Source organism: Coregonus clupeaformis, unplaced genomic scaffold (genome assembly GCF_020615455.1).
Source record: "Coregonus clupeaformis isolate EN_2021a unplaced genomic scaffold, ASM2061545v1 scaf0307, whole genome shotgun sequence".
NCBI classification, from domain to species: Eukaryota; Metazoa; Chordata; class Actinopteri; order Salmoniformes; family Salmonidae; genus Coregonus; species Coregonus clupeaformis.
This window is the reverse complement of record NW_025533762.1, coordinates 209,656-232,242: the sequence shown is the minus strand read 5'-3', so window position 1 is coordinate 232,242 and position 22,587 is coordinate 209,656. Positions and strand designations below refer to the sequence as shown.

At 44.2% G+C, this 22,587-nt stretch overlaps 1 protein-coding gene across 4 annotated transcripts in view; it reads right to left on the bottom strand.

The window, feature by feature from the left end:
• Nucleotides 1-22,587, bottom strand: part of syt14a (synaptotagmin XIVa) — a 186,908-nt gene that overhangs the window by 147,518 nt on the left and 16,803 nt on the right. The gene's annotated exons all lie outside the window — the stretch shown is intronic.

The window sequence follows — 22,587 nt, the reverse complement described above, 5'->3', positions numbered from 1 at the left end:
TGTTGATGTCATGACCATGACCAGCCTTTCAAAGCACTTCATGGCTACAGACGTGAGTGCTACGGGTCGGTAGTCATTTAGGCAGGTTACCTTAGTGTTCTTGGGCACAGGGACTATGGTGGTCTGATTGAAACATATTGATATTCCAGTCTGTGCTAGCAAAACAGTCCTGTAGCTTAGCATCTGCGTCATCTGACCACTTCCTTATTAACCGAGTCACTGGTGCTTCCTGCTTTAGTTTTTGCTTATAAGCAGGAATCAGGAGGATAGACTTATTGTCAGATTTGCCAAATGGAGGGCGAGTGATGGAGTGCTGCTTTAGATCCCCTGACCTCAACACAATTTAGATGGTTTGGGATGAGTCGGACCGCAGAGTGAAGGAAAAGCAGCCAACAAGTGCTCAGCATATGTGGGAACTCCTTCAAGACTGTTGGAAAAGCATTCCAGGTGAAGCTGGTTGAGAGAATGCCAAGAGTGTGCAAAGCTGTCATCAAGGCAAAGGTTGGCTACTTTGAAGAATCTCAAATATAACATATATTTTGATTTGTTTAACACTTTTTTGGTTACTACATGATTCCATATGTGTTATTTCATAGTTTTGATGTCTTCACTATTATTCTACAATGTAAAAAATTGTAAAAATAAAGAAAACCCTTGAATGAGTAGGTGTGTCCAAACTTTTGACTGGTAGTGTACATATATTCTATAGATATTTATAGAGACATAGAGAGAGATCGGATGGGAAGGACAGAATAGAAGGTGATTTAATCCCCCACCGTAGGGAGCTATGTAGTCAAGAGTGTTCCAGAAGGCCAACCTCCGACAGGAGTAATGTTACATTTCACTGCTATTTCGAGGAAAAAACATGTAGCCCAAAGGGTTTTTTATATAGTTAAAGCCAGTATTTGAAAGTTTTGAATTTACTTCAATGCAATATCTTCTTGATCTACAAAAAATAACATTGAGATTAATTTTTGATCAATGCCATGAAATAGAAAACAAACCAATATAAAATCAACTGGGAAGAATTGTCTCACTCCTGAAACATTTACCTTCCAATTTTGATATTCCCCTCTTGATTTTCTAAGCCATAAGGTAATGGTTTTTGTGTTTGTGCAAAAGCTCTAGTAACGCTGATCAGGATCTGAGTTATTGGAAATGTCTGGTTCTGCCACAGTGAGTACAGTAAATGCACTACTGTAATAGAAATGTAAAAGCCTGGCCAGATTTCCTCTTCTCCGGGCTATTCTTGTCACAGCCTTACTGTGAGGCGATATGTTTCTCACCTATAACAGTCTTTTTAATTTACATTTTTAGTTATTTAGCAGACGCTCTTATCCAGAGCGACTTACAGGAGCAATTAGGGTTAAGTGCCTTGCTCAAGGGCACATCGACAGATGTTTCACCTAGTCGGCTCGGGGATTAGAACCAGCGACCTTTCGGTTACTGGCACAACACTCTTAACCACTAAGCTACCTGCCGCCTATGAAGTGGCGCAGTGGTCTAAGGCACTGCATCGCAGTGCTAGCTGTGCCACTAGAGATCCTGGTTTGAGTCCAGGCTCTGTCGCAGCTGGCCGCGACCGGGAGACCCATGGGCGGCGCACAATTGGTCCAGCGTCGTCCAAGGTAGGGGAGGGTTTGGCCGGCAGGGATGTGGTTTCGTTTCCCACGAGGGGCCAGTATGAAAAAAATAAAATAAAATTTACAATTTTTAAAAATGTATGCATTCACTAACTGTAAGTCGCTCTGGATAAGAGCGTCTGCTAAATGACTAAAATGTAAATGTAAATGTAAGAGTGCAGTTTATGGGGGTGAATGAGTGACCACACACTGAGTAGGTCAACTACATGCTTAGGGCAGTGCAATTTCGTCACGAGTGTATTTCATTCCCCTTTACTAATTTAGTATTCTACAACGAAATCATATTTCTGTACATTCTGCTCATTCATTGCATTTCCATTGCAGGAAAAATCGTCTTTACTTCAAATGAAAATGGTATCCGTCAATTTGCACATCAGCTTGTGGGATCAGCGTTCTGATGAACTGCATTCTGAAAAGACATCCATCATGTCAACATTGACAATTTTTCCTATACATTTTGAGGATAAGGGACTGCTATCCATCTTAACTGGCCCTTGACAGTCGTGAGTCTGACATGACACAAATTCATAGGGGTAAAACGTATGCGCCTCGGACACTTTTAAGACTGGCACGAATAGAGGAGAATTCACTCTTGACATCCACCATAAAATATGGCACAATGTTTACGAGAAAATACACAAATCACTGAATGAAAGAGAATGCCACATCCATGGATATCTGATGCATATTACAGAGCTGTCTGAAATTGTTTCTTGAATTGGCAAAAGTGAAAAGACAATTTTGACAGTGCCCAGATCGATAGAACAGCTGTGTGTGGGCAAGGGTTCTCTTTTTTGTCTTTCGTTACTTTTCAGAAAGAACATTCACCTCTAGGCATCAGAATGCCAACAGAGTTCAAGGTTGATCTGTTTTGGGATGATGTAAGCCCTCTAAGACTTAAAAACACCCATAACACTGTGTCATTGAGTCAATGTACCCCTGCAGAAAACCTATAGTTAAGAAAATATATTGCTGGATGTTGTTTATGCATATAGCCTAGTTCAATTGTTACAGTATTTCTAGTCAGCATTCATTGTCCACCAATAGTTACTGACATTAACATTATACATTTGCTCCTTCATTCATGCACCCTTGTTGGAAAGTGAGGTAGTGACCAAGCTACAGTAAGGTATACGTTTTCTCTGGTGGCTGATGAAGATCAATGTTGGGTTAATAAATAACATTTTAATTCACCAAAATTACACCTCTTTAGCATTATAATAACAACTTGCATGTCAAATTGATTGCCTGAATTGACAAAAGGAATTTTAAAATCGACCTCAACAAGTTGAACATTTAAAACAATATTGAAGTGTTGAACTATAACCAACCAATATCACAGTGTGGTACACTCTCCAAACATCCTTCTGACACAAAGTTTCAAACCACCTCCCAAAAAAGAATGGCTGTAAAACACGCCCAGACCAACTATTGTTTGCAGTCAATACAAACTAAGTCAAGCTGAAGTGTCTGCCAGACATACTGGTCCCTCCTGCAGACAGCAGAGCTTGTATTTTTAGGGCTTGTCCCAGTTTCCTTGAGGAATCTACGCTACCTGCGGAGCAAAATCAGGCCACAGTTGTTTGCTTTTGAGTCCACTTTAGAGCGATGGACTGAGGCCAAAAGCCAATAATACAAAGACAAGTCTAAGGTACAAGAAGTAGGGCATTAAACATATAGAGGAAATGCCTAGGAACTGTCACTATATCTGAAGTGTACTAGAATGGTTCCTATGTTGATTTAGGCTTAGTGAATTGAAATCGCTAGCAAATAAGACCAAATAACATTGACTTTTCAAGAGATGCCTTGACTACCATCTAGGAAGCAAGCCGATTATGGTGCTATTAAAAAGATCACAAATAACTTTATCACTTGTTTCCTCCTCACTTTCATTCTATCCCTCTTGTGGTATTTCTCCTCTCCAACCTCTTCCTGCTATGAAGTTAGTTCGCCCATTGTCAGTTGGATGGCAGACTTATGATCACTGTAAAACAAACAGATCTGAAAAAATCTAATTATTTGTGGTTGATTGATTGGGCTACATGGCATCACATCTTCTTGATAGAGGTAAATTGCATTGTGATATTGATTGATTTTAGTTGCTCTGTAATAAGAATGACATTCAATCTGTTATTTTGAAATACAGAGAGAAAAGAATGATCACTCACCACAAATTGTTCAGATGAATGTGAAGGTAATGAAAAAAGGTCACATTTAGTGCAAAAAAACTAAGCCTCACAAAGTTTGCCACTTATAACCTAGTTATTAGGGATGGATCAAAATTGACAGAATTCTTACCTGGAGGAAAATGGGGGAAGGTAGGGTTATGTAATTTGTATTTGATTAAATTACAATATCTCTCAGTGTTTTAGAATTAGTTGCTTTAGGGCTATATATAGATGTGTGCCCGATGCCGCTCCTCATCTCGGATTCTCCGCTGGGTGCGCAATATCAAGTGCGCCTGTAGGCTATCTAGTGTGGTCTCAATCAAATGATCCATAGCCCATAGGCTATAGGCTACGAAGTACATGCTCAGAGAAGCAAAGAGCAAAGTTATATTTCTAAGATAGCTGCTGAGATGGTGTAAATACAACTAGGCTGCATTACACACTGCAATGGATATTCCAACCCTGAACCCCCTGGCCTGCTCTGCTCTGCTCTTGCTGATCAAAACCGTTTTTGTGTGCTGCCTAACCAATGGCTGTGCTGTGTAGGCCTAAAGTTGCAGTTCAGGAAGAGAGTCAAAGGCTTCTTCCCCAAATAATTTTTGATTAGGCCTAGTTAAAAAAATGCACATGTTCTGTTCAGTTTGAGGAGAGTGCAAAGATGAGAAGGAGGACAGTAGGTCAACTTTGATAGCTTGCTACTACTATAATTGATTTTATTAAAAACAATATGTTTCTTGCCCATGACGTATTTATCAGAGCTATTGACCTCACAATAAACCAGATTATATTGTGGTGCTGAAAAGTGACACAATCGGAAATGGACAACTCATGGCGCTGAAAGTAGGCAAATTCGAGTAGGCATAATTCATTTCAACAGTATTCATTTTAATTACTAACAATAATAGGACTTTGTGTTAGAGCCTATTTCTTCCTATTTAAGAAATAAGAGGTAGGCCTACCTGTTTGACAGACAAAATTAGGCTATAGGCTACTACAGTGCATTCGCAAAGTATTCAGACCACTTGACTTTTTCCACATTTTGTTACGTTAAAGCCTTATTCTAAAATGGATTAAATTGTTTTATTCCCCCCTCAATCTACACACAATACTCCATAATGACAAAGCAAAAACAGGTTTTTAGAAATTTTTGCAAATTGGAAATATCAAATTTACATAAGGATTCAGACTCTTTACTCAGTACTATGTTGAAGCACCTTTGGCAGCGATTACAGCCTCAAGTCTTTTTGGGTATGGCGCTACAAGCTTGACACACCTGTATTTGGGGAGTTTCTCCCATTCTTCTCTGCAGATCCTCTCAAGCTCTGGCATGTTATATGGGGAGCGTAGCTGCACAGCTATTTTCAGGTCTCTCCAAAGATGTTCGATCAGGTTCAAGTCTGGGCTCTGGCTGGGCCACTCAAGGACTCCTGCGTTGTCTTGGCTGTGTGATTAGAGTCGTTGTCCTGTTGGAAGGTGAACCTTCACCCCAGTCTGAGGTCCTGAGCGCTCTGGAGCAGGTTTTCATCAAGGATCTCTCTATACTTTTCTCCGTTCATATTTCCCTTGATCCTGACTAGTCTCCCAGTGCATGTCGCTGAAAAACATCCCCACAGCATGATGCTGCCACCACCATGCTTCACCGTAGGGATGGTGCCTGGTTTCCTCTAGACGTGACGCTTGGCAATCAGGCCAAAGAGTTCAATCTTGGTTTCATCAGACCAGAGAATCTTGTTTCCCTTAGGTGCCTTTTGGCAAACTCCAAGCGGGCTGTCATGTGCCTTTTACTGAGGAGTGGCTTCCATCTGGCCACTCTACCATAAAGGCCTGATTGGTGGAGTGCTGCAGAGATGGTTGTCTTTCTGGAAGGTTCTCCCATCTCCACAGAGGAACTCCGAAGCTCTGTCAGAGTGACCACCAGGTTCTTGGTCACCTCCCTGACTAAGGCCCTTCTCCCCCGATTGCTCAGTTTGTCCGGACGGCCAGCTCTAGGAAGAGTCTTGGGGCTTCCAAACTTCTTCCATTTAAGAATGATTGAGGCCACTGTGTTCTTGGGGAATTGTTATGCTGCATACATTTTTGTGCCTCAACACAATCCTGTGTCTCGGAGCTCTACGGACAATTCCGTCGACCTCATGGCTTGGTTTTTGCTCTGACATGCACTGTCAATTGTAGGACCTTATATAGACAGGTGTGTGCCTTCCCGAATCATTTCCAATCAATTTAATTTACCACAGGCGGACTCCAAATTGTAGAAACATCTCAAGGATGATCAATGGAAATAGGACGCACCTGAGCTCAATTTCGAGTCTTAAAGCAAAGGATCTGAATACTTATGTAAATAAGGTATTTCAGTTTTTTACTTTTACTAAATTTGCAAAGATTTTTAAAAATGTTTTCGCTTTGTCATTATGGGGTATTGTGTGTAGATTGATGAGGAAAACATTTAATTAAATCAATTTCAGAATAAGGCTGTAACGTAACAAAATGTGAAAAAGGGAAGGGGTCTGAATACTTTCCGAATGCACTGTCGGTCAATTCCTCCACCCACCATGCACTCTTTAAATAACAGCCCTTCACTGACACGGAGGTAGGCTAAGTTAAAACCAAAACTTGAATTGCGGGGGTATGACAGTGTATACGATAGGCCTACCTTTAATTAAAGAAAATAGCAAAAAGCACAGGCCTACCCCTTGTTAGCTTAAGATAAATGGTAGGCCTACTCTGACAGTATCATACTCAGATTCCTAATGACGTCTCAGAATTAATTATTTCCAAACAGCAATTTTATTGCAAAGAAGACACACTGATTTGCCATTGGAGAAATATGATAAGATGAACACATACTGTAGGCCAACCTCTGTCCATTCTTAGCCTGTAATTTAGGTAACTTGTGTGGTATTAAAAAAGATTAAGCTAATATGTAAAATGACTAGAATGGCATGGCATTTTTATAAAAGGACCTGGTATGACCAAAAAGTGAGAGTAAATGGTAGACATGTCCTCTGCTATCCACTTTGTTTTAATTATTATTTTGGGTATAGGGGAGGGTCACTTGTTTTCTTTCAAGCGTTCAGCAAGGTTTTAGGTAAAATATAATTTACTGAAGTGAGGGCCTCCATTTTAATTTCAGAGGTCTGATTTTCTCCATGTAACCCTTATAAATAACGTTCACTCCCTTAGCCATGAAGAAGTGACAACAGAAATACAGTACCTAAAGAGAGGGGGAGAGAGAGAGGAGAAAAACAGTCCTTTCTACAGTATTACCTTGGCTCTCTCAAAAAGCCAGAGTAAAACCAATTAGGAGGAGGATGCAGCTCAAGTCAAAGATTAGTGGGCTCTGACAGGTTCCACACAGGTGCCAACAGTGAAAGACAGGAGGACTCTTTTTTCCCTCCAGCCCACAATGTCTAAAATCATATTCTTAGTACTGTAATGTAGTATTATAATATTGTAATGTAATAAAGAAGCAATGTAAATGTGTATGATGCACAATGTCTTGTATGATGTAATGTTTTATTTCTGTTTGGACCCCAGGAAGAGTAGCTGCTGCCTTGGCAACAGCTAATGGTGATCCTAATAAAATACTAAATTGAACCAATGGATAGTATTGGTTGGCCGTAAATCTTTTCAAGTAATTGTGAGTCAAGGCGGTTCAGCCTAATATAATATTTACAACCACTATTAGTCAACACTTGTTAATTTATTAATCATTAGGACTACATTTATGGGACAGTCCAAACTACTTTGGCTCAGAGGGATGGCACATTACTATAAAATCCCTATAACATTTAGGGCCAGTTTCTCAGACACAGATTAAGCCTAATCCTCCTGGACTAAAAAGCATTCTCAATGGAGATTCTCAATTGAAAGCGTTTTTTAGTCCAGGACTAGGCCTGATCTGTGCCTGGGAAACCTTTATCTAATTCCCCAGAGTCAGATGAACCCGTAGAGCGGTTTGAAGGAAGTTTCTAGCGCTAGCGCAACCGCAACTGCTAACTAGTGCAATTGCTAACTAGCAGATACCCATAGACATCCAGTCATTGTGCTAACGCTAGTTCTCACAAAATGTTGAAGTAGATCCCTTTAATGTCTACCCCCTATCCCTTTGCTCATTCGTCTTTGGTGCGGTCCTTGGAGGAAGGTAGCTGTTCAGGGACACAGTGAAGAGTGCAGTCATTCGAAAATGATCATTCTCTTACCAACTGATTCAGGGCCATGGCTACAATCAGCTCATTAAAAAAAAGGTTAGAACTAGAGCCGGTTGTACAGATCTTAAAAGCTGTTGACAAGGGCAGAGTGTGTTGCTGGGGCGTATGCAGCTTCTTGCACTCAGGTCTAGCCTAGTGTACTCCACTTTTCCATTACTGTACTAGGCTGTCCCGGGAGTGTGGCGTATATTGGTGGGCTCACATTAGGGTTCCACATCACAGTCAGACTGTCCCTCTGTATTCCAGTGGCCATGCCAAGTATGGGGTTGACTAACCCTCCTCAACTCCAGCGAGTGGCTTTCCAGAATATGGGTCAAGTCAATTTCATGCACTTTCTTGTTTTATAGGCAGTTTACACTCCATACGCATAAGATCATGTTTTACGATGGAATGATGGCATGATTCTAATGGTTAGACTCTGGACGTAAAAAAAAGGATAGAGCAGGCTATTGTCGCTTTTTCTCATGCACTAAATTGGCTTACACGCACTTTTCAATCATCAATTTTGCTGCCTTTTTGCATCTCCCATGATTCCTCCTGGGGTGTGTACACTCTTAGAAAAAAGGGTTCCAAAAGGGTTCTGCGGCTGTCCCCATAGGAGAACCCTTTTTGATTCCATGTAGAACCCTTTTTGGTTCCAGGTAGAACACTTTTGGGTTTCATGTAGAACCCTCTGTGGAAAGGGCTCTACATGGAACCCAAAAGGGTTATACCTATTACCAAAAAGGCTACCTGGAACCAAAAGGGGTTCTTCAAAGGGTTATCCTATGGGGACAACCAAATAACCCTTTTTGGTTCTAGCTAAGAGTGTGGGTTTTTGTGTTCAGGATCTGAGATACTGGGCCTATACCCTTGGTGGGATATTGGATTTTATACATACACACAGATGAATAACCGCACCAATGAACACATGCACAAACACACACAAATCAATCAAAATGTTATTTGTCACATGCTTCGTAAACAACAGGTGTACACTCCTAGAAAAAAAGATGCTATCTAGAACCTTAAAGGGTTCTTCGGCTGTCCCCATAAGAGAACCCGTTGAAGAACCCTTTTTGGCAGTGATGGAAAAAGTACCCAATTGTCATACTTAAGTAAAAGTGAAGATACCTTCATAGAAAATGACTAAAGTAAAAAAGTGAACGTCACCCAGTAAAATACTACTTGAGTAAAAGTCTAAAATTATTTGGTTTGAAATATACGTAAGTATCAAAAGTAACAGCACAAATCACTTCAAATTCCTTATATTAAGCAAACCATTTTCTTGTTTTTATTTTATTTACGGAAAGCCAGGGCACACACCAACACTCAGACATCATTTACAAACAAAGCATGTGTGTTTAGTGAGTCCGCCAGATCAGAGGCAGGAGGTATGACCAGGGATGTTCTCTTGATAAGCGTGTGAATTGGACCCTTTTCCTGTCCTGCTAAGGATTCAAAATGTAACGCATACTTCTGGGTGTCAGGGAAAATGTATGGAGTAAAAAGTAAATTATTTTCATTAGGAATGTAGTGAAGTAAAAGTAGTCAAAAATATCAATAGTGAAGTAAAGTACACATACCCCAAAAAACTACTTAAGTAGTACTTTAAAGTATTTTTACTTAAATACTTTACACCACTGCTTTTTGGTTGCAAGTAGAACCCTTTTGGGTTCCATCTAAAACCCTTTCTACAAATGGTTCTACATGGGACCCAAAAGGGTTCTACCTGGAACCAAAATGGGTTCTACCTGGATCCAAAAATGGTTGTCCCATGGAGATAGCTGAAGAACACATTTGGAACCCTTTTTTCTAAGAGTGTACACACCCCAGGAGGAATCATGGAAGAGCTGAGTAAAGAAGTAAACATGGGAGAGATGCAAAAAGATCAAACATAAAATACAACATTTAAATAGTGACACAGTGCATAACGAGTAACAATAACAAGTAAAAAACTAACATGGCTATATGCAGGGAGTACCAGTACTGAGTAGATAATTGAGATAGCTATGTACATACAGTTGCAGTTGGAAGTTTACATACACTTAGGTTGGAGTCATTAAAACTCGTTTTTCAACCACTCCACAAATATCTTGTTAACAAACTATAGTTTTGGCAAGTCGTTTAGGACATCTACTTTGTGCATGACACAAGTAATTTTTCCAACAATTGTTTACAGAGATATTATTTCACTATGAATTCCCTGTATCACAATTCCAGTGTGTCAGATGTTTACATTAAGTTGACTACGCCTTTAAACAGCTTGGAAAATTCCAGAAAATGATGTCATGGCTTTAGAAGCTTCTGATAGGCTAATTGACATCATTTAAGTCAATTGGAGGAGTACCTGTGGATGTATTTCAAGGCCTACAAATCAAAAGAAATCAGCCAAGACCTCAGAAAAGAATGTGTTTGACCTCCACAAGTCTGGCTCATCCTTGGGAGCAATTTCCAAACGCCTGAAGGTACCACGTTCATCTGTACAAACAATAGTATGCAAGTATACCATGGGACCACGCAGCCATCATACCACTCAGAAAAGAGACACGTTCTGTCTCCTAGAGATGAACGTACTTTGTTGCGAAAAGTGCAAATCAATCCCAGAACAACAGCAACGCACCTTGTGAAGATGCTGGAGGAAACAGGTACAAAAGTATCTATATCCACAGTAAAACGAGTCCTATATCGACATAACCTGAAAGGTCAGCAAGGAAGAAAACACTGCTCCAAAACCGCCATAAAAAAGCCAGACTACGGTTTGCAACTGCACATGGGGACAAAGATCGTACTTTTTGGAAAAATGTCCTCTGGTCTGATGAAACAAAAATAGAACTGTTTGGCCATAATGACCATCGTTATGTTTGGAGGAAAAAGGGGAATGCTTGCAAGCCGAAGAACACCATCCCAACCGTGAAGCACGGGGGTGGCAGCATCATGTTGTGGGGGTGCTTTGCTGCAGGAGGGACTGGTGCACTTCACAAAATAGATGGCATCATGAGGAAGGAAAATTATGTGGATATATTGAAGCAACATCTCAAGACATCAGTCAGGAAGTTAAAGCTTGGTCGCAAATGGGTCTTCCAAATGGACAATGACCCCAAGCATACTTCCAAAGTTGTGGCAAAATGGCTTAAGGACAACAAAGTCAAAGTATTGGCATGGCCATCACAAAGCCCTGACCTCAATCCTATAGAACATTTGTGGGCAGAGTTGAAAAAGAGTGTGCGAGCAAGGAGGCCTACAAACCTGACTCAGTTACACCAGCTCTGTCAGGAGGAATGGGCCAAAATTCACCCAACGTATTGTGGGAAGCTTGTGGAAGGCTACCCGAAACGTTTGACCCAAGTTAAAAACAATTCAAAGGCAATGCTACCAAATACTAATTGAGTGTATGTAAACTTCTGACCCACTGGGAATGTGATGAAAGAAATAAAAGCTGAAATAAATCATTCTCTCTACTATTATTCTGACATTTCACATTCTTAAAATAATAAATAAATAAATAATAAATAAAAGTGGTGATCCTAACTTACCTAAGACAGGGAATTTTACAATTCCTGATTAAATGTCAGGAATTGTGAAAAACTGAGTTTAAATGTATTTGGCTAAGGTGTATGTAAACTTCCGACTTCAACTGTATAGGTAGGGTTAAAGTGACTAGGCAACAGGATAGATAAGACAGCAGCAGCAGTGTATGTGGTGAGTGTGAAAGTGTGTGTGTGTGTGTGTGTGTGTTGGGGTGTCAGTGTAAGTATGTGTAAGTGTGTGGGTAGACTCCAGTGTGTGTGCATAGAGTCAGTGCAAGAGCATTGGTTCAAAAAGGGTCAATGCTTGTAGTCCGGGTACCTGTCTTATGGCTTGGGGGTAGAAGCTGTTCAGGGTCTTGTTGGTTCCAGACGTGGTGCACTGGTACCGCTTGCTGTGTGGTAGCAGAGAAAACAGTCTATGGCTGGAGTCTTTGACAATTTTTTGGGCCTTCTTCTGGCACAGCCTAGTATAGAGGTCCTGGATGGCAGGAAGCTCGGCCCCAGTGATGTACTGAGCGGTACTCACCACTCTCTGTAGCGCCTTGCGGTCGAGTGCCTTGCAGTAGCCGTACCAAGCGGTGTACCTTTTCAGCCTCCTGAGGGGGAAGAGGCTCTGTCTTGCCCTCTTCACAACTGTGTGGTCGTGTGTGGACCATGCCAATTCCTTAGCAATGTGGACACCGAGGAACTTGAAGCTCTCGACCCCGCTCTACTACAGCCCCATCCGTTTCCTATAGTCCACAATCAGCTCCTTTGTCTTGCTGACGTTGAGAGGTTGTTGTCCTGGCACCACACTGCCAGGTCTCTGACCTCCTCCCTATAGGCTGCCACATCGTCGTCGTCAGCAAACTTGATGTTGTTGGAGTCGTGCGCGGTCACGCAGTCAAACACATTAAATAACGCGCACACACACACACAAACCAGCAGACGCGCAGACACTCACACCGCCCCTCCATCTTAATTTCAGATTCCAGAACTGACAAGCACTCTAGTAGAAGCTCCTAGAATGCCCCTAACACAGTCCAACCCTGCAGACATCACCCAACCCTGCCAACATCTACCTCAACTCACTGCACTAAGGTAAGCAGTACTGTAGGTGTATGAATTCAGCATTTATATCCCTCGCTATCCTGTAAAGTGCTGACCACCCTCCAGCATCCTGTGCTATCTCAACGCTAAAGCACTGAACCCTCGGCCCTGCTCCTCTCATTAAAGCTAATCCTCATTAATACACACACTCCTCTTCCGAATCTAATTACATGGTAAAGCAATTGTAAAGGTATCATCTCATTGTTTTCTAGAATAACAATAAGTTCTCAGATATGTTAAACATTTAAGCATTTCATTTTTACTAATGCACTACTAGCTAGCTAAATCAGCACTCCTACTCTAAGACACTTTATGAATATGGGTGCAGGACATTAACTGGCACTGGTTTTATTTGTAGGCTAGCTAGCTGCTAGCTAGGAGTCCAACTAATGTTCAACAAACCACAGACTCGTTTGATATCAAATTATGTAGTTATATTTACAATTTGTACAGTATGTCATGTGAACCTCATCCACAACAACCAACATGAGATTTTCTCGATAACATTACACTGTTGATGCCAGTATATTCCGCCACATCAGCAACCACTCTGGGTTACTGAAAACAATCTGGCAACGTCCGTGGAGGATGTCCGCATCATTATTTACACCGAGCAGCATAGCAGTGATCTCCTGCTTCGCAGCCGCTAAGATCTGGTCCTCCATGAGGGCGACAACAGTGAGAACTGGGTTCTCGATCCGTCCCAGCTGAGCTAGCTGGTAAATTAAGCTCTTGCCCAATTCAGTCGGGACAAGAGCGAAAACATCTTCTCCCCCGAGAAAAGCCTTCAATGCAGTTACAGTGAGCTCCAAAAGTATTGGGACGCGTACAGATTTTTAGTTGTTTTGGCTCTGTAATCCAGATTTGAAATGATACAGTATTAGGACAGATTCACTTATATGTGTATTAAAGTAGTAAAAAGTTAAGTATTTGATCCCATAAGCTTGTGGATGTATTATCCGTAATCATGGTATCATCCATATTAATGTAGAAATGTATCCTATTCTTATTTACAATAAAAGTGACACCAAAATGACACAATACATTATTGATCATTAATTTCCAATGGGCACAAAATAATCTGAAACCCAACCAAAACAAACAGCAAATGCATCCAACAAGTTTGTACAGTCACAAGCTTAATGTACTCATTGTGTGCTATGAATATGGGATCAAATACTTAAGTGTATTAAAGTAGTATAAGGTGAATTTGTCCCAATACTTTTGGTCCCCTAAAATGGGGGGACTATGTACAGTGCATTCAGACCACTTCCCTTTTTTCCACATTTTGTTACGTTACAGCCTTAAATTTTTTTATTTTTTTTTGTCATCAATCTCTGTAGCTCAATTGGTAGAGCATGGCACTTGTAACGCCAGGGTAGTGGGTTCGATCCCCGGGACCACCCATATGTAAAAATGTATGCACACATGACTGTAAGTCGCTTTGGATAAAAGTGTCTGCTAAATGGCATATTATTATTATAATAATATTATACACACAATTCCCCATTATGACGAATTGAAAACAGGTTTTCAGAAATGTTTGCAAATGTATACAAAAATAAAAATTATTCAGACCCTTTGCTACGACACTCGAAATTGAGCTCAGGTGCATCCTGTTTCCATTGATCATCCATGAGATCTTTCTACAACTTGATTGGAATCCACCTGTGATAAATTCAATTGATTGGACATGATTTGGAAAGGCACACCCTCTCTATATAAAGATCCCACAGTTGACAGTGCATGTCAGAGCCATGAGCTTGAAGGAATTGTCCGTAGAGCTCCGAGACAGGATTGTGTCGAGGCACAGATCTGGGGAAGGGTACCAAAAAATGTATGCAGCATAACAATTCCCCAAGAATACAGTGGCCTCCATCATTCTTAAATGGATGAAGAAGTTTGGAACCACCAAGACTCTTCCTAGAGCTGGCCGCCCGGCAAAACTGAGCAATCGGGGGAGAAGGAACTTGGACAGGGAGGTGACCAAGATCCCGATGGTCACACTGACAGAGCTTCAGAGTTCCTCTGTGGAGATGGGAGAACCTTCCAGAAGGACAACTATCTCTGCAGCACTCCACCAATCAGGCCTTTATTGTAGAGTGGCCAGACGGAATCCACTCCTCAGTAAAAGGCACATGACAGCCAACATGGAGTTTGCCAAAAGGCACCTAAAGGACTCTGACCATGAAAAACAAGATTCTCTGGTCTAATGAAACCAATATTTACTCTTTGGCCTGAATGCCAAGCGTCACGTCTAGAGGAAACCTGGCACCATCCCTACGGTGAAGCATGGTGGTGGCAGCATCATGCTGTGGGGATGTTTTTCAGCGGTAGGGACTGGGAGACTAGTCAGGATCAAAGGAATGATGAACGGAGCAAAGTAGAGATCCTTGATGAAAACCTGCTCTAGAGTTCTCAGGACCTCAGACTGGGGTGAAGGTTCACCTTCCAAAGGACAACGACCCTAAGCACACAGCCAAGACAACGCAGGAGTGGCTTCGGGACAAGTCTCTGAATGTCCTTGAGTGGCCCAGCCAGAGCCCGGACTTGAACACGATTGAACATCTCTGGAGAGACCTGAAAATAGCTGTGCAGCGACGCTCCCCATCCAACCTGACAGAGCTTGAGAGGATCTGCAGAGAAGAATGGGAGAAGCTCCCCAAATAGAGATGTGCCAAGCTTGTAGCGTCATACCCAAGAAGACTCGAGACTGTAATCACTGCCAAAGGTGCTTCAACAAAGTACTGCGTAAACGGTCTGAATACTTATGTAAATGTGATATTTCCGTATTTTTTTTTTTATAAATGTGAAGTAAATAATTCTAAAAACCTGTTTTTGCTTTGACATTATGGGGTACTGCGTGTAGATTGATGAGTGTCACGCCCTGGCTCTGGGGACACTGTTATGTTGAGCCAGGGTGTGTAGATCAATGTGTTTTGTTTCTTTGGGTGCTATTTCTATGTTGGCCAGAGTGGCTCCCAATCAGAGGCAACGAGTGTCAGGTGTTGCTGGTTGTCTCTGATTGGGAGCCATATTTAAACAGTCTGTTTTTTATTCGTGTTTGTGGGATTTTGTTTCTAGTCTGTTTATGTTAGACCGTGAACTGTCACGTATCGTTTGTTGTTTTTGATCGTGTCTCTAAATAAAGAGTATGTTTGCCTGCAACGCTGCGCCTTGGTCCTCATCTGTTCTAGACGAGCGTGACAGAAAATCCCACCAAGACTGGACCAAGCAGCATGTCCAGGAGCCATCGCCAGGGAGATCTCTAGCAGATCTCCTTCGCCTCCTCGACTGGGTCAAGCCGGGTGAGGAAGAGAAGGGCTTGACATGGAAGCAGAAGGGCGAAAGGCTGGCGAGGGACATGGAGACCTGGTCCACGGGTAGGAGAGATGCCCATAATTTTTTTAGGGGGGGGCTAACGCCGTGGACGACGGGCCAGCAGGAGACCGCGGCAGAGCGGCCCAGCGGGTTGGCAGAGGAGGCCGCCAGGTTACGGGGGCCACTGGTCGAAGAGGGGATGGAAGGTGTAGGGGCACGGCGAGAGGTACTGGGGTGTGTTACCAGTCCGGTCCGGCCCATTCCAGATCCCTGCGTAGGACCAGTGGTGTGTGTCCCCAGTACGGTCCGGCCTGTTCCTGCTCCCCGCACCAAGTCAGTGGTGCGCTTCGTCAGCCCGGCTCGGCCCGTTCCTGCTCCCCGCACCAAGTCAGTGGTGCGCTCGTCAGCCCGGCTCGGCCCGTTCCTGCTCCCCGCACCAAGTCAGTGGTGCGCTCGTCAGCCCGGCTCGGCCCGTCATGTGAACCTCATCCACAACAACCAACATGAGATTTTCTCGATAACATTACACTGTTGATGCCAGTATATTCCGCCACATCAGCAACCACTCTGGGTTACTGAAAACAATCTGGCAACGTCCGTGGAGGATGTCCGCATCATTATTTACACCGAGCAGCATAGCAGTGATCTCCTGCTTCGCAGCCGCTAAGATCTGGTCCTCCATGAGGGCGACAACAGTGAGAACTGGGTTCTCGATCCGTCCCAGCTGAGCTAGCTGGTAAATTAAGCTCTTGCCCAATTCAGTCGGGACAAGAGCGAAAACATCTTCTCCCCCGAGAAAAGCCTTCAATGCAGTTACAGTGAGCTCCAAAAGTATTGGGACGCGTACAGATTTTTAGTTGTTTTGGCTCTGTAATCCAGATTTGAAATGATACAGTATTAGGGACAGATTCACTTATATGTGTATTAAAGTAGTAAAAGTTAAGTATTTGATCCCATAAGCTTGTGGATGTATTATCCGTAATCATGGTATCATCCATATTAATGTAGAAATGTATCCTATTCTTATTTACAATAAAAGTGACACCAAAATGACACAATACATTATTGATCATTAATTTCCAATGGGCACAAAATAATCTGAAACCCAACCAAAACAAACAGCAAATGCATCCAACAAGTTTGTACAGTCACAAGCTTAATGTACTCATTGTGTGCTATGAATATGGGATCAAATACTTAAGTGTATTAAAGTAGTATAAGGTGAATTTGTCCCAATACTTTTGGTCCCCTAAAATGGGGGGGGGGACTATGTACAGTGCATTCAGACCACTTCCCTTTTTCCACATTTTGTTACGTTACAGCCTTAAATTTTTTTTTTTTTTTTGTCATCAATCTCTGTAGCTCAATTGGTAGAGCATGGCACTTGTAACGCCAGGGTAGTGGGTTCGATCCCCGGGACCACCCATATGTAAAAATGTATGCACACATGACTGTAAGTCGCTTTGGATAAAAGTGTCTGCTAAATGGCATATTATTATTATAATAATATTATACACACAATTCCCCATTATGACGAATTGAAAACAGGTTTTCAGAAATGTTTGCAAATGTATACAAAAATAAAAATTATTCAGACCCTTTGCTACGACACTCGAAATTGAGCTCAGGTGCATCCTGTTTCCATTGATCATCCATGAGATCTTTCTACAACTTGATTGGAATCCACCTGTGATAAATTCAATTGATTGGACATGATTTGGAAAGGCACACCCTCTCTATATAAAGATCCCACAGTTGACAGTGCATGTCAGAGCCATGAGCTTGAAGGAATTGTCCGTAGAGCTCCGAGACAGGATTGTGTCGAGGCACAGATCTGGGGAAGGGTACCAAAAATGTATGCAGCATAACAATTCCCCAAGAATACAGTGGCCTCCATCATTCTTAAATGGATGAAGAAGTTTGGAACCACCAAGACTCTTCCTAAGAGCTGGCCGCCCGGCAAAACTGAGCAATCGGGGGAGAAGGAACTTGGACAGGGGAGGTGACCAAGATCCCGATGGTCACACTGACAGAGCTTCAGAGTTCCTCTGTGGAGATGGGAGAACCTTCCAGAAGGACAACTATCTCTGCAGCACTCCACCAATCAGGCCTTTATTGTAGAGTGGCCAGACGGAATCCACTCCTCAGTAAAAGGCACATGACAGCCAACATGGAGTTTGCCAAAAGGCACCTAAAGGACTCTGACCATGAAAAACAAGATTCTCTGGTCTAATGAAACCAATATTTACTCTTTGGCCTGAATGCCAAGCGTCACGTCTAGAGGAAACCTGGCACCATCCCTACGGTGAAGCATGGTGGTGGCAGCATCATGCTGTGGGGATGTTTTTCAGCGGTAGGGACTGGGAGACTAGTCAGGATCAAAGGAATGATGAACGGAGCAAAGTAGAGATCCTTGATGAAAACCTGCTCTAGAGTTCTCAGGACCTCAGACTGGGGTGAAGGTTCACCTTCCAAAAGGACAACGACCCTAAGCACACAGCCAAGACAACGCAGGAGTGGCTTCGGGACAAGTCTCTGAATGTCCTTGAGTGGCCCAGCCAGAGCCCGGACTTGAACACGATTGAACATCTCTGGAGAGACCTGAAAATAGCTGTGCAGCGACGCTCCCCATCCAACCTGACAGAGCTTGAGAGGATCTGCAGAGAAGAATGGGAGAAGCTCCCCAAATAGAGATGTGCCAAGCTTGTAGCGTCATACCCAAGAAGACTCGAGACTGTAATCACTGCCAAAGGTGCTTCAACAAAGTACTGCGTAAACGGTCTGAATACTTATGTAAATGTGATATTTCCGTATTTTTTTTTTTTATAAATGTGAAGTAAATAATTCTAAAAACCTGTTTTTGCTTTGACATTATGGGGTACTGCGTGTAGATTGATGAGTGTCACGCCCTGGCTCTGGGGACACTGTTATGTTGAGCCAGGGTGTGTAGATCAATGTGTTTTGTTTCTTTGGGTGCTATTTCTATGTTGGCCAGAGTGGCTCCCAATCAGAGGCAACGAGTGTCAGGTGTTGCTGGTTGTCTCTGATTGGGAGCCATATTTAAACAGTCTGTTTTTTATTCGTGTTTGTGGGATTTTGTTTCTAGTCTGTTTATGTTAGACCGTGAACTGTCACGTATCGTTTGTTGTTTTTGATCGTGTCTCTAAATAAAGAGTATGTTTGCCTGCAACGCTGCGCCTTGGTCCTCATCTGTTCTAGACGAGCGTGACAGAAAATCCCACCAAGACTGGACCAAGCAGCATGTCCAGGAGCCATCGCCAGGGAGATCTCTAGCAGATCTCCTTCGCCTCCTCGACTGGGTCAAGCCGGGTGAGGAAGAGAAGGGCTTGACATGGAAGCAGAAGGGCGAAAGGCTGGCGAGGGACATGGAGACCTGGTCCACGGGTAGGAGAGATGCCCATAATTTTTTTAGGGGGGGGCTAACGCCGTGGACGACGGGCCAGCAGGAGACCGCGGCAGAGCGGCCCAGCGGGTTGGCAGAGGAGGCCGCCAGGTTACGGGGGGCCACTGGTCGAAGAGGGGATGGAAGGTGTAGGGGCACGGCGAGAGGTACTGGGGTGTGTTACCAGTCCGGTCCGGCCCATTCCAGATCCCTGCGTAGGACCAGTGGTGTGTGTCCCCAGTACGGTCCGGCCTGTTCCTGCTCCCCGCACCAAGTCAGTGGTGCGCTCGTCAGCCCGGCTCGGCCCGTTCCTGCTCCCCGCACCAAGTCAGTGGTGCGCCGTCAGCCCGGCTCGGCCCGTTCCTGCTCCCCGCACCAAGTCAGTGGTGCGCTCCTCGTCAGCCCGGCTCGGCCCGTCCTGCTCCCCGCACCAAGTCAGTGGTGCGCCCGTCAGCCCGGCTCGGCCCGTTCCTGCTCCCCACACCAAGTCAGTGGTGCGCCGTCAGCCCGGCCCGTTCCTGCTCCCCGCACCAAGTCAGTGGTGCGCTTCGTCAGCCCGGCTCGGCCCGTTCCTGCTCCCCGCACCGTCAGTTGTGCGCACGTCAGCCCGGCTCGGCCCGTTCCTGCTCCCCGCACCAAGTCAGTGGTGCGTTTCATCAGCCCGGTTCGGCTCACTCCTGCTCCTCACACCAAGCCAGTGGTGTGCGTTGTCAGTCCAGCGCGGCCCGTGCCTGTTCTCCACACCAAGCCAGTGGTGGGCGTCGTCAGTCCGGCACGGCCCGTGCCTGTTCCACTGGTGCCTGGTTCGGCACTGGTCAGATGTTTTACGCCGGAGCTAGAGCAATCCGCTCCATCAGTGTGCAGTCCAGCTCCCGGCCAGCGGGGCCAGACCGGACCAGGGGTACTTTGGGGGGTTGAAGAGGGAGCGGGATCAGGCCCGAGCCGGATCCGCCGCTAGGCGGAGTGCCCACCCGGTCCCTCCCCTGTGGTATTTGGTTGACGCGGTCGGAGTCCGCGCCTTTAGGGGGGGGGTACTGTCACGCCCTGGCTCTGGGGACACTGTTATGTTGAGCCAGGGTGTGTAGATTCAAAAAAAAAAAATTCAATTTTTATTTTTATATAGCCCTTCGTACATCAGCTAATATCTCGAAGTGCTGTACAGAAACCCAGCCTAAAACCCCAAACAGCTAGTAATGCAGGTGTAGAAGCACGGTGGCTAGGAAAAACTCCCTAGAAAGGCCAAAACCTAGGAAGAAACCTAGAGAGGAACCAGGCTATGAGGGGTGGCCAGTCCTCTTCTGGCTGTGCCGGGTGGAGATTATAACAGAACCATGCCAAGATGTTCAAAAATGTTCATAAGTGACAAGCATGGTCAAATAATAATCAGGAATAAATCTCAGTTGGCTTTTCATAGCCGATCATTAAGAGTTGAAAACAGCAGGTCTGGGACAGGTAGGGGTTCCATAACCGCAGGCAGAACAGTTGAAACTGGAATAGCAGCAAGGCCAGGCGGACTGGGGACAGCAAGGAGTCACCACGGCCGGTAGTCCCGACGTATGGTCCTAGGGCTCAGGTCTCTCAGTTGGCTTTTCATAGCCGATCATTAAGAGTTGAAAACAGCAGGTCTGGGACAGGTAGGGGTTTCGTAACCGCAGGCAGAACAGTTGAAACTGGAATAGCAGCAAGGCCAGGCGGACTGGGGACAGCAAGGTGTCAGCATGCCCGGTAGTCCTGACGTATGGTCCTAGGGCTCAGGTTCTCAGAGAGAAAGAGAGAACGAGAGAATTAGAGAGAGCATACTTAAATTCACACAGGACACTGGATAAGACAGGAGAAGTACTCCAGGTATAACCAACTAACCCCAGCCCCCCGACACATAAACTACTGCAGCATAAATACTGGAGGCTGAGACAGGAGCGGTCCGGAGACACTGTGGCCCCATCCGAAGAAACCCCGGACAGGGCCAAACAGGAAGGATATAACCCCACCCACTCTGCCAAAGCACAGCCCCCGCACCACTAGAGGGATATCCTCAACCACCAACTTACAATCCTGAGACAAGGCCGAGTATAGCCCACAGAGGTCTCCACCACAGCACAAACCAAGGGGGGCGCCAACCCAGACAGGAAGATCACGTCAGTAACTCAACTCACTCAAGTGACGCACCCCTCCTAGGGACGGCATGAAAGAGCACCAGCAAGCCAGTAAGCCAGTGACTCAGCCCCTGTAACAGGGTTAGAGGCAGAGAACCCCAGTGGAGAGAGGGGAACCGGCCTGGCAGAGACAGCAAGGGCTGTTCGTTGCTCCAGAGCCTTTCCGTTCACCTTCACACTCCTGGGCCAGACTACACTCAATCATATGACCTACTGAAGAGATAAGTCTTCAGTAAAGACTTAAAGGTTGAGACCGAGTCTGCGTCTCTCACATGGGTAGGCAGACTGTTCCATAAAAATGGAGATCTATAGGAGAAAGCCCTGCCTCCCGCTGTTTGCTTAGAAATTCTAGGGACAATTAGGAGGCCTGCGTCTTGTGACCGTAGCGTACGTATTGGTATGTACGGCAGGACCAACTCGGAAAGATAGGTAGGAGCAAGCCCATGTAACGCTTTATAGGTTAACAGTAAAACCTTGAAATCAGCCCTTGCCTTAACAGGAAGCCAGTGTAGGGAAGCTAGCACTGGAGTAATATGATCAAATTTCTTGGTTCTAGTCAGGATTCTAGCAGCCGTATTTAGCACTAACTGAAGTTTATTTAGTGCTTTATCCGGGTAGCCGGAAAGTAGAGCATTGCAGTAGTCTAACCTAGAAGTAACAAATGCATGGATTAATTTTTCTGCATCATTTTTGGACAGAAAATTTCTGATTTTTGCAATGTTACGTAGATGGAAAAAAGCTGTCCTTGAAACAGTCTTGATATGTTCGTCAAAAGAGAGATCAGGGTCAAGAGTAACGCCGAGGTCCTTCACAGTTTTATTTGAGACGACTTTACAATCATCAAGATGAATTGTCAGATTTAACAGAAGATCTCTTTGTTTCTTGGGACCTAGAACAAGCATCTCTGTTTTGTCCGAGTTTAAAAGTAGAAAGTTTTCAGCCATCCACTTCCTTATGTCTGAAACACAGATCAATGTGTTTTGTTTCTTTGGGTGCTATTTCTATGTTGGCCAGAGTGGCTCCCAATCAGAGGCAACGAGTGTCAGGTGTTGCTGGTTGTCTCTGATTGGGAGCCATATTTAAACAGTCTGTT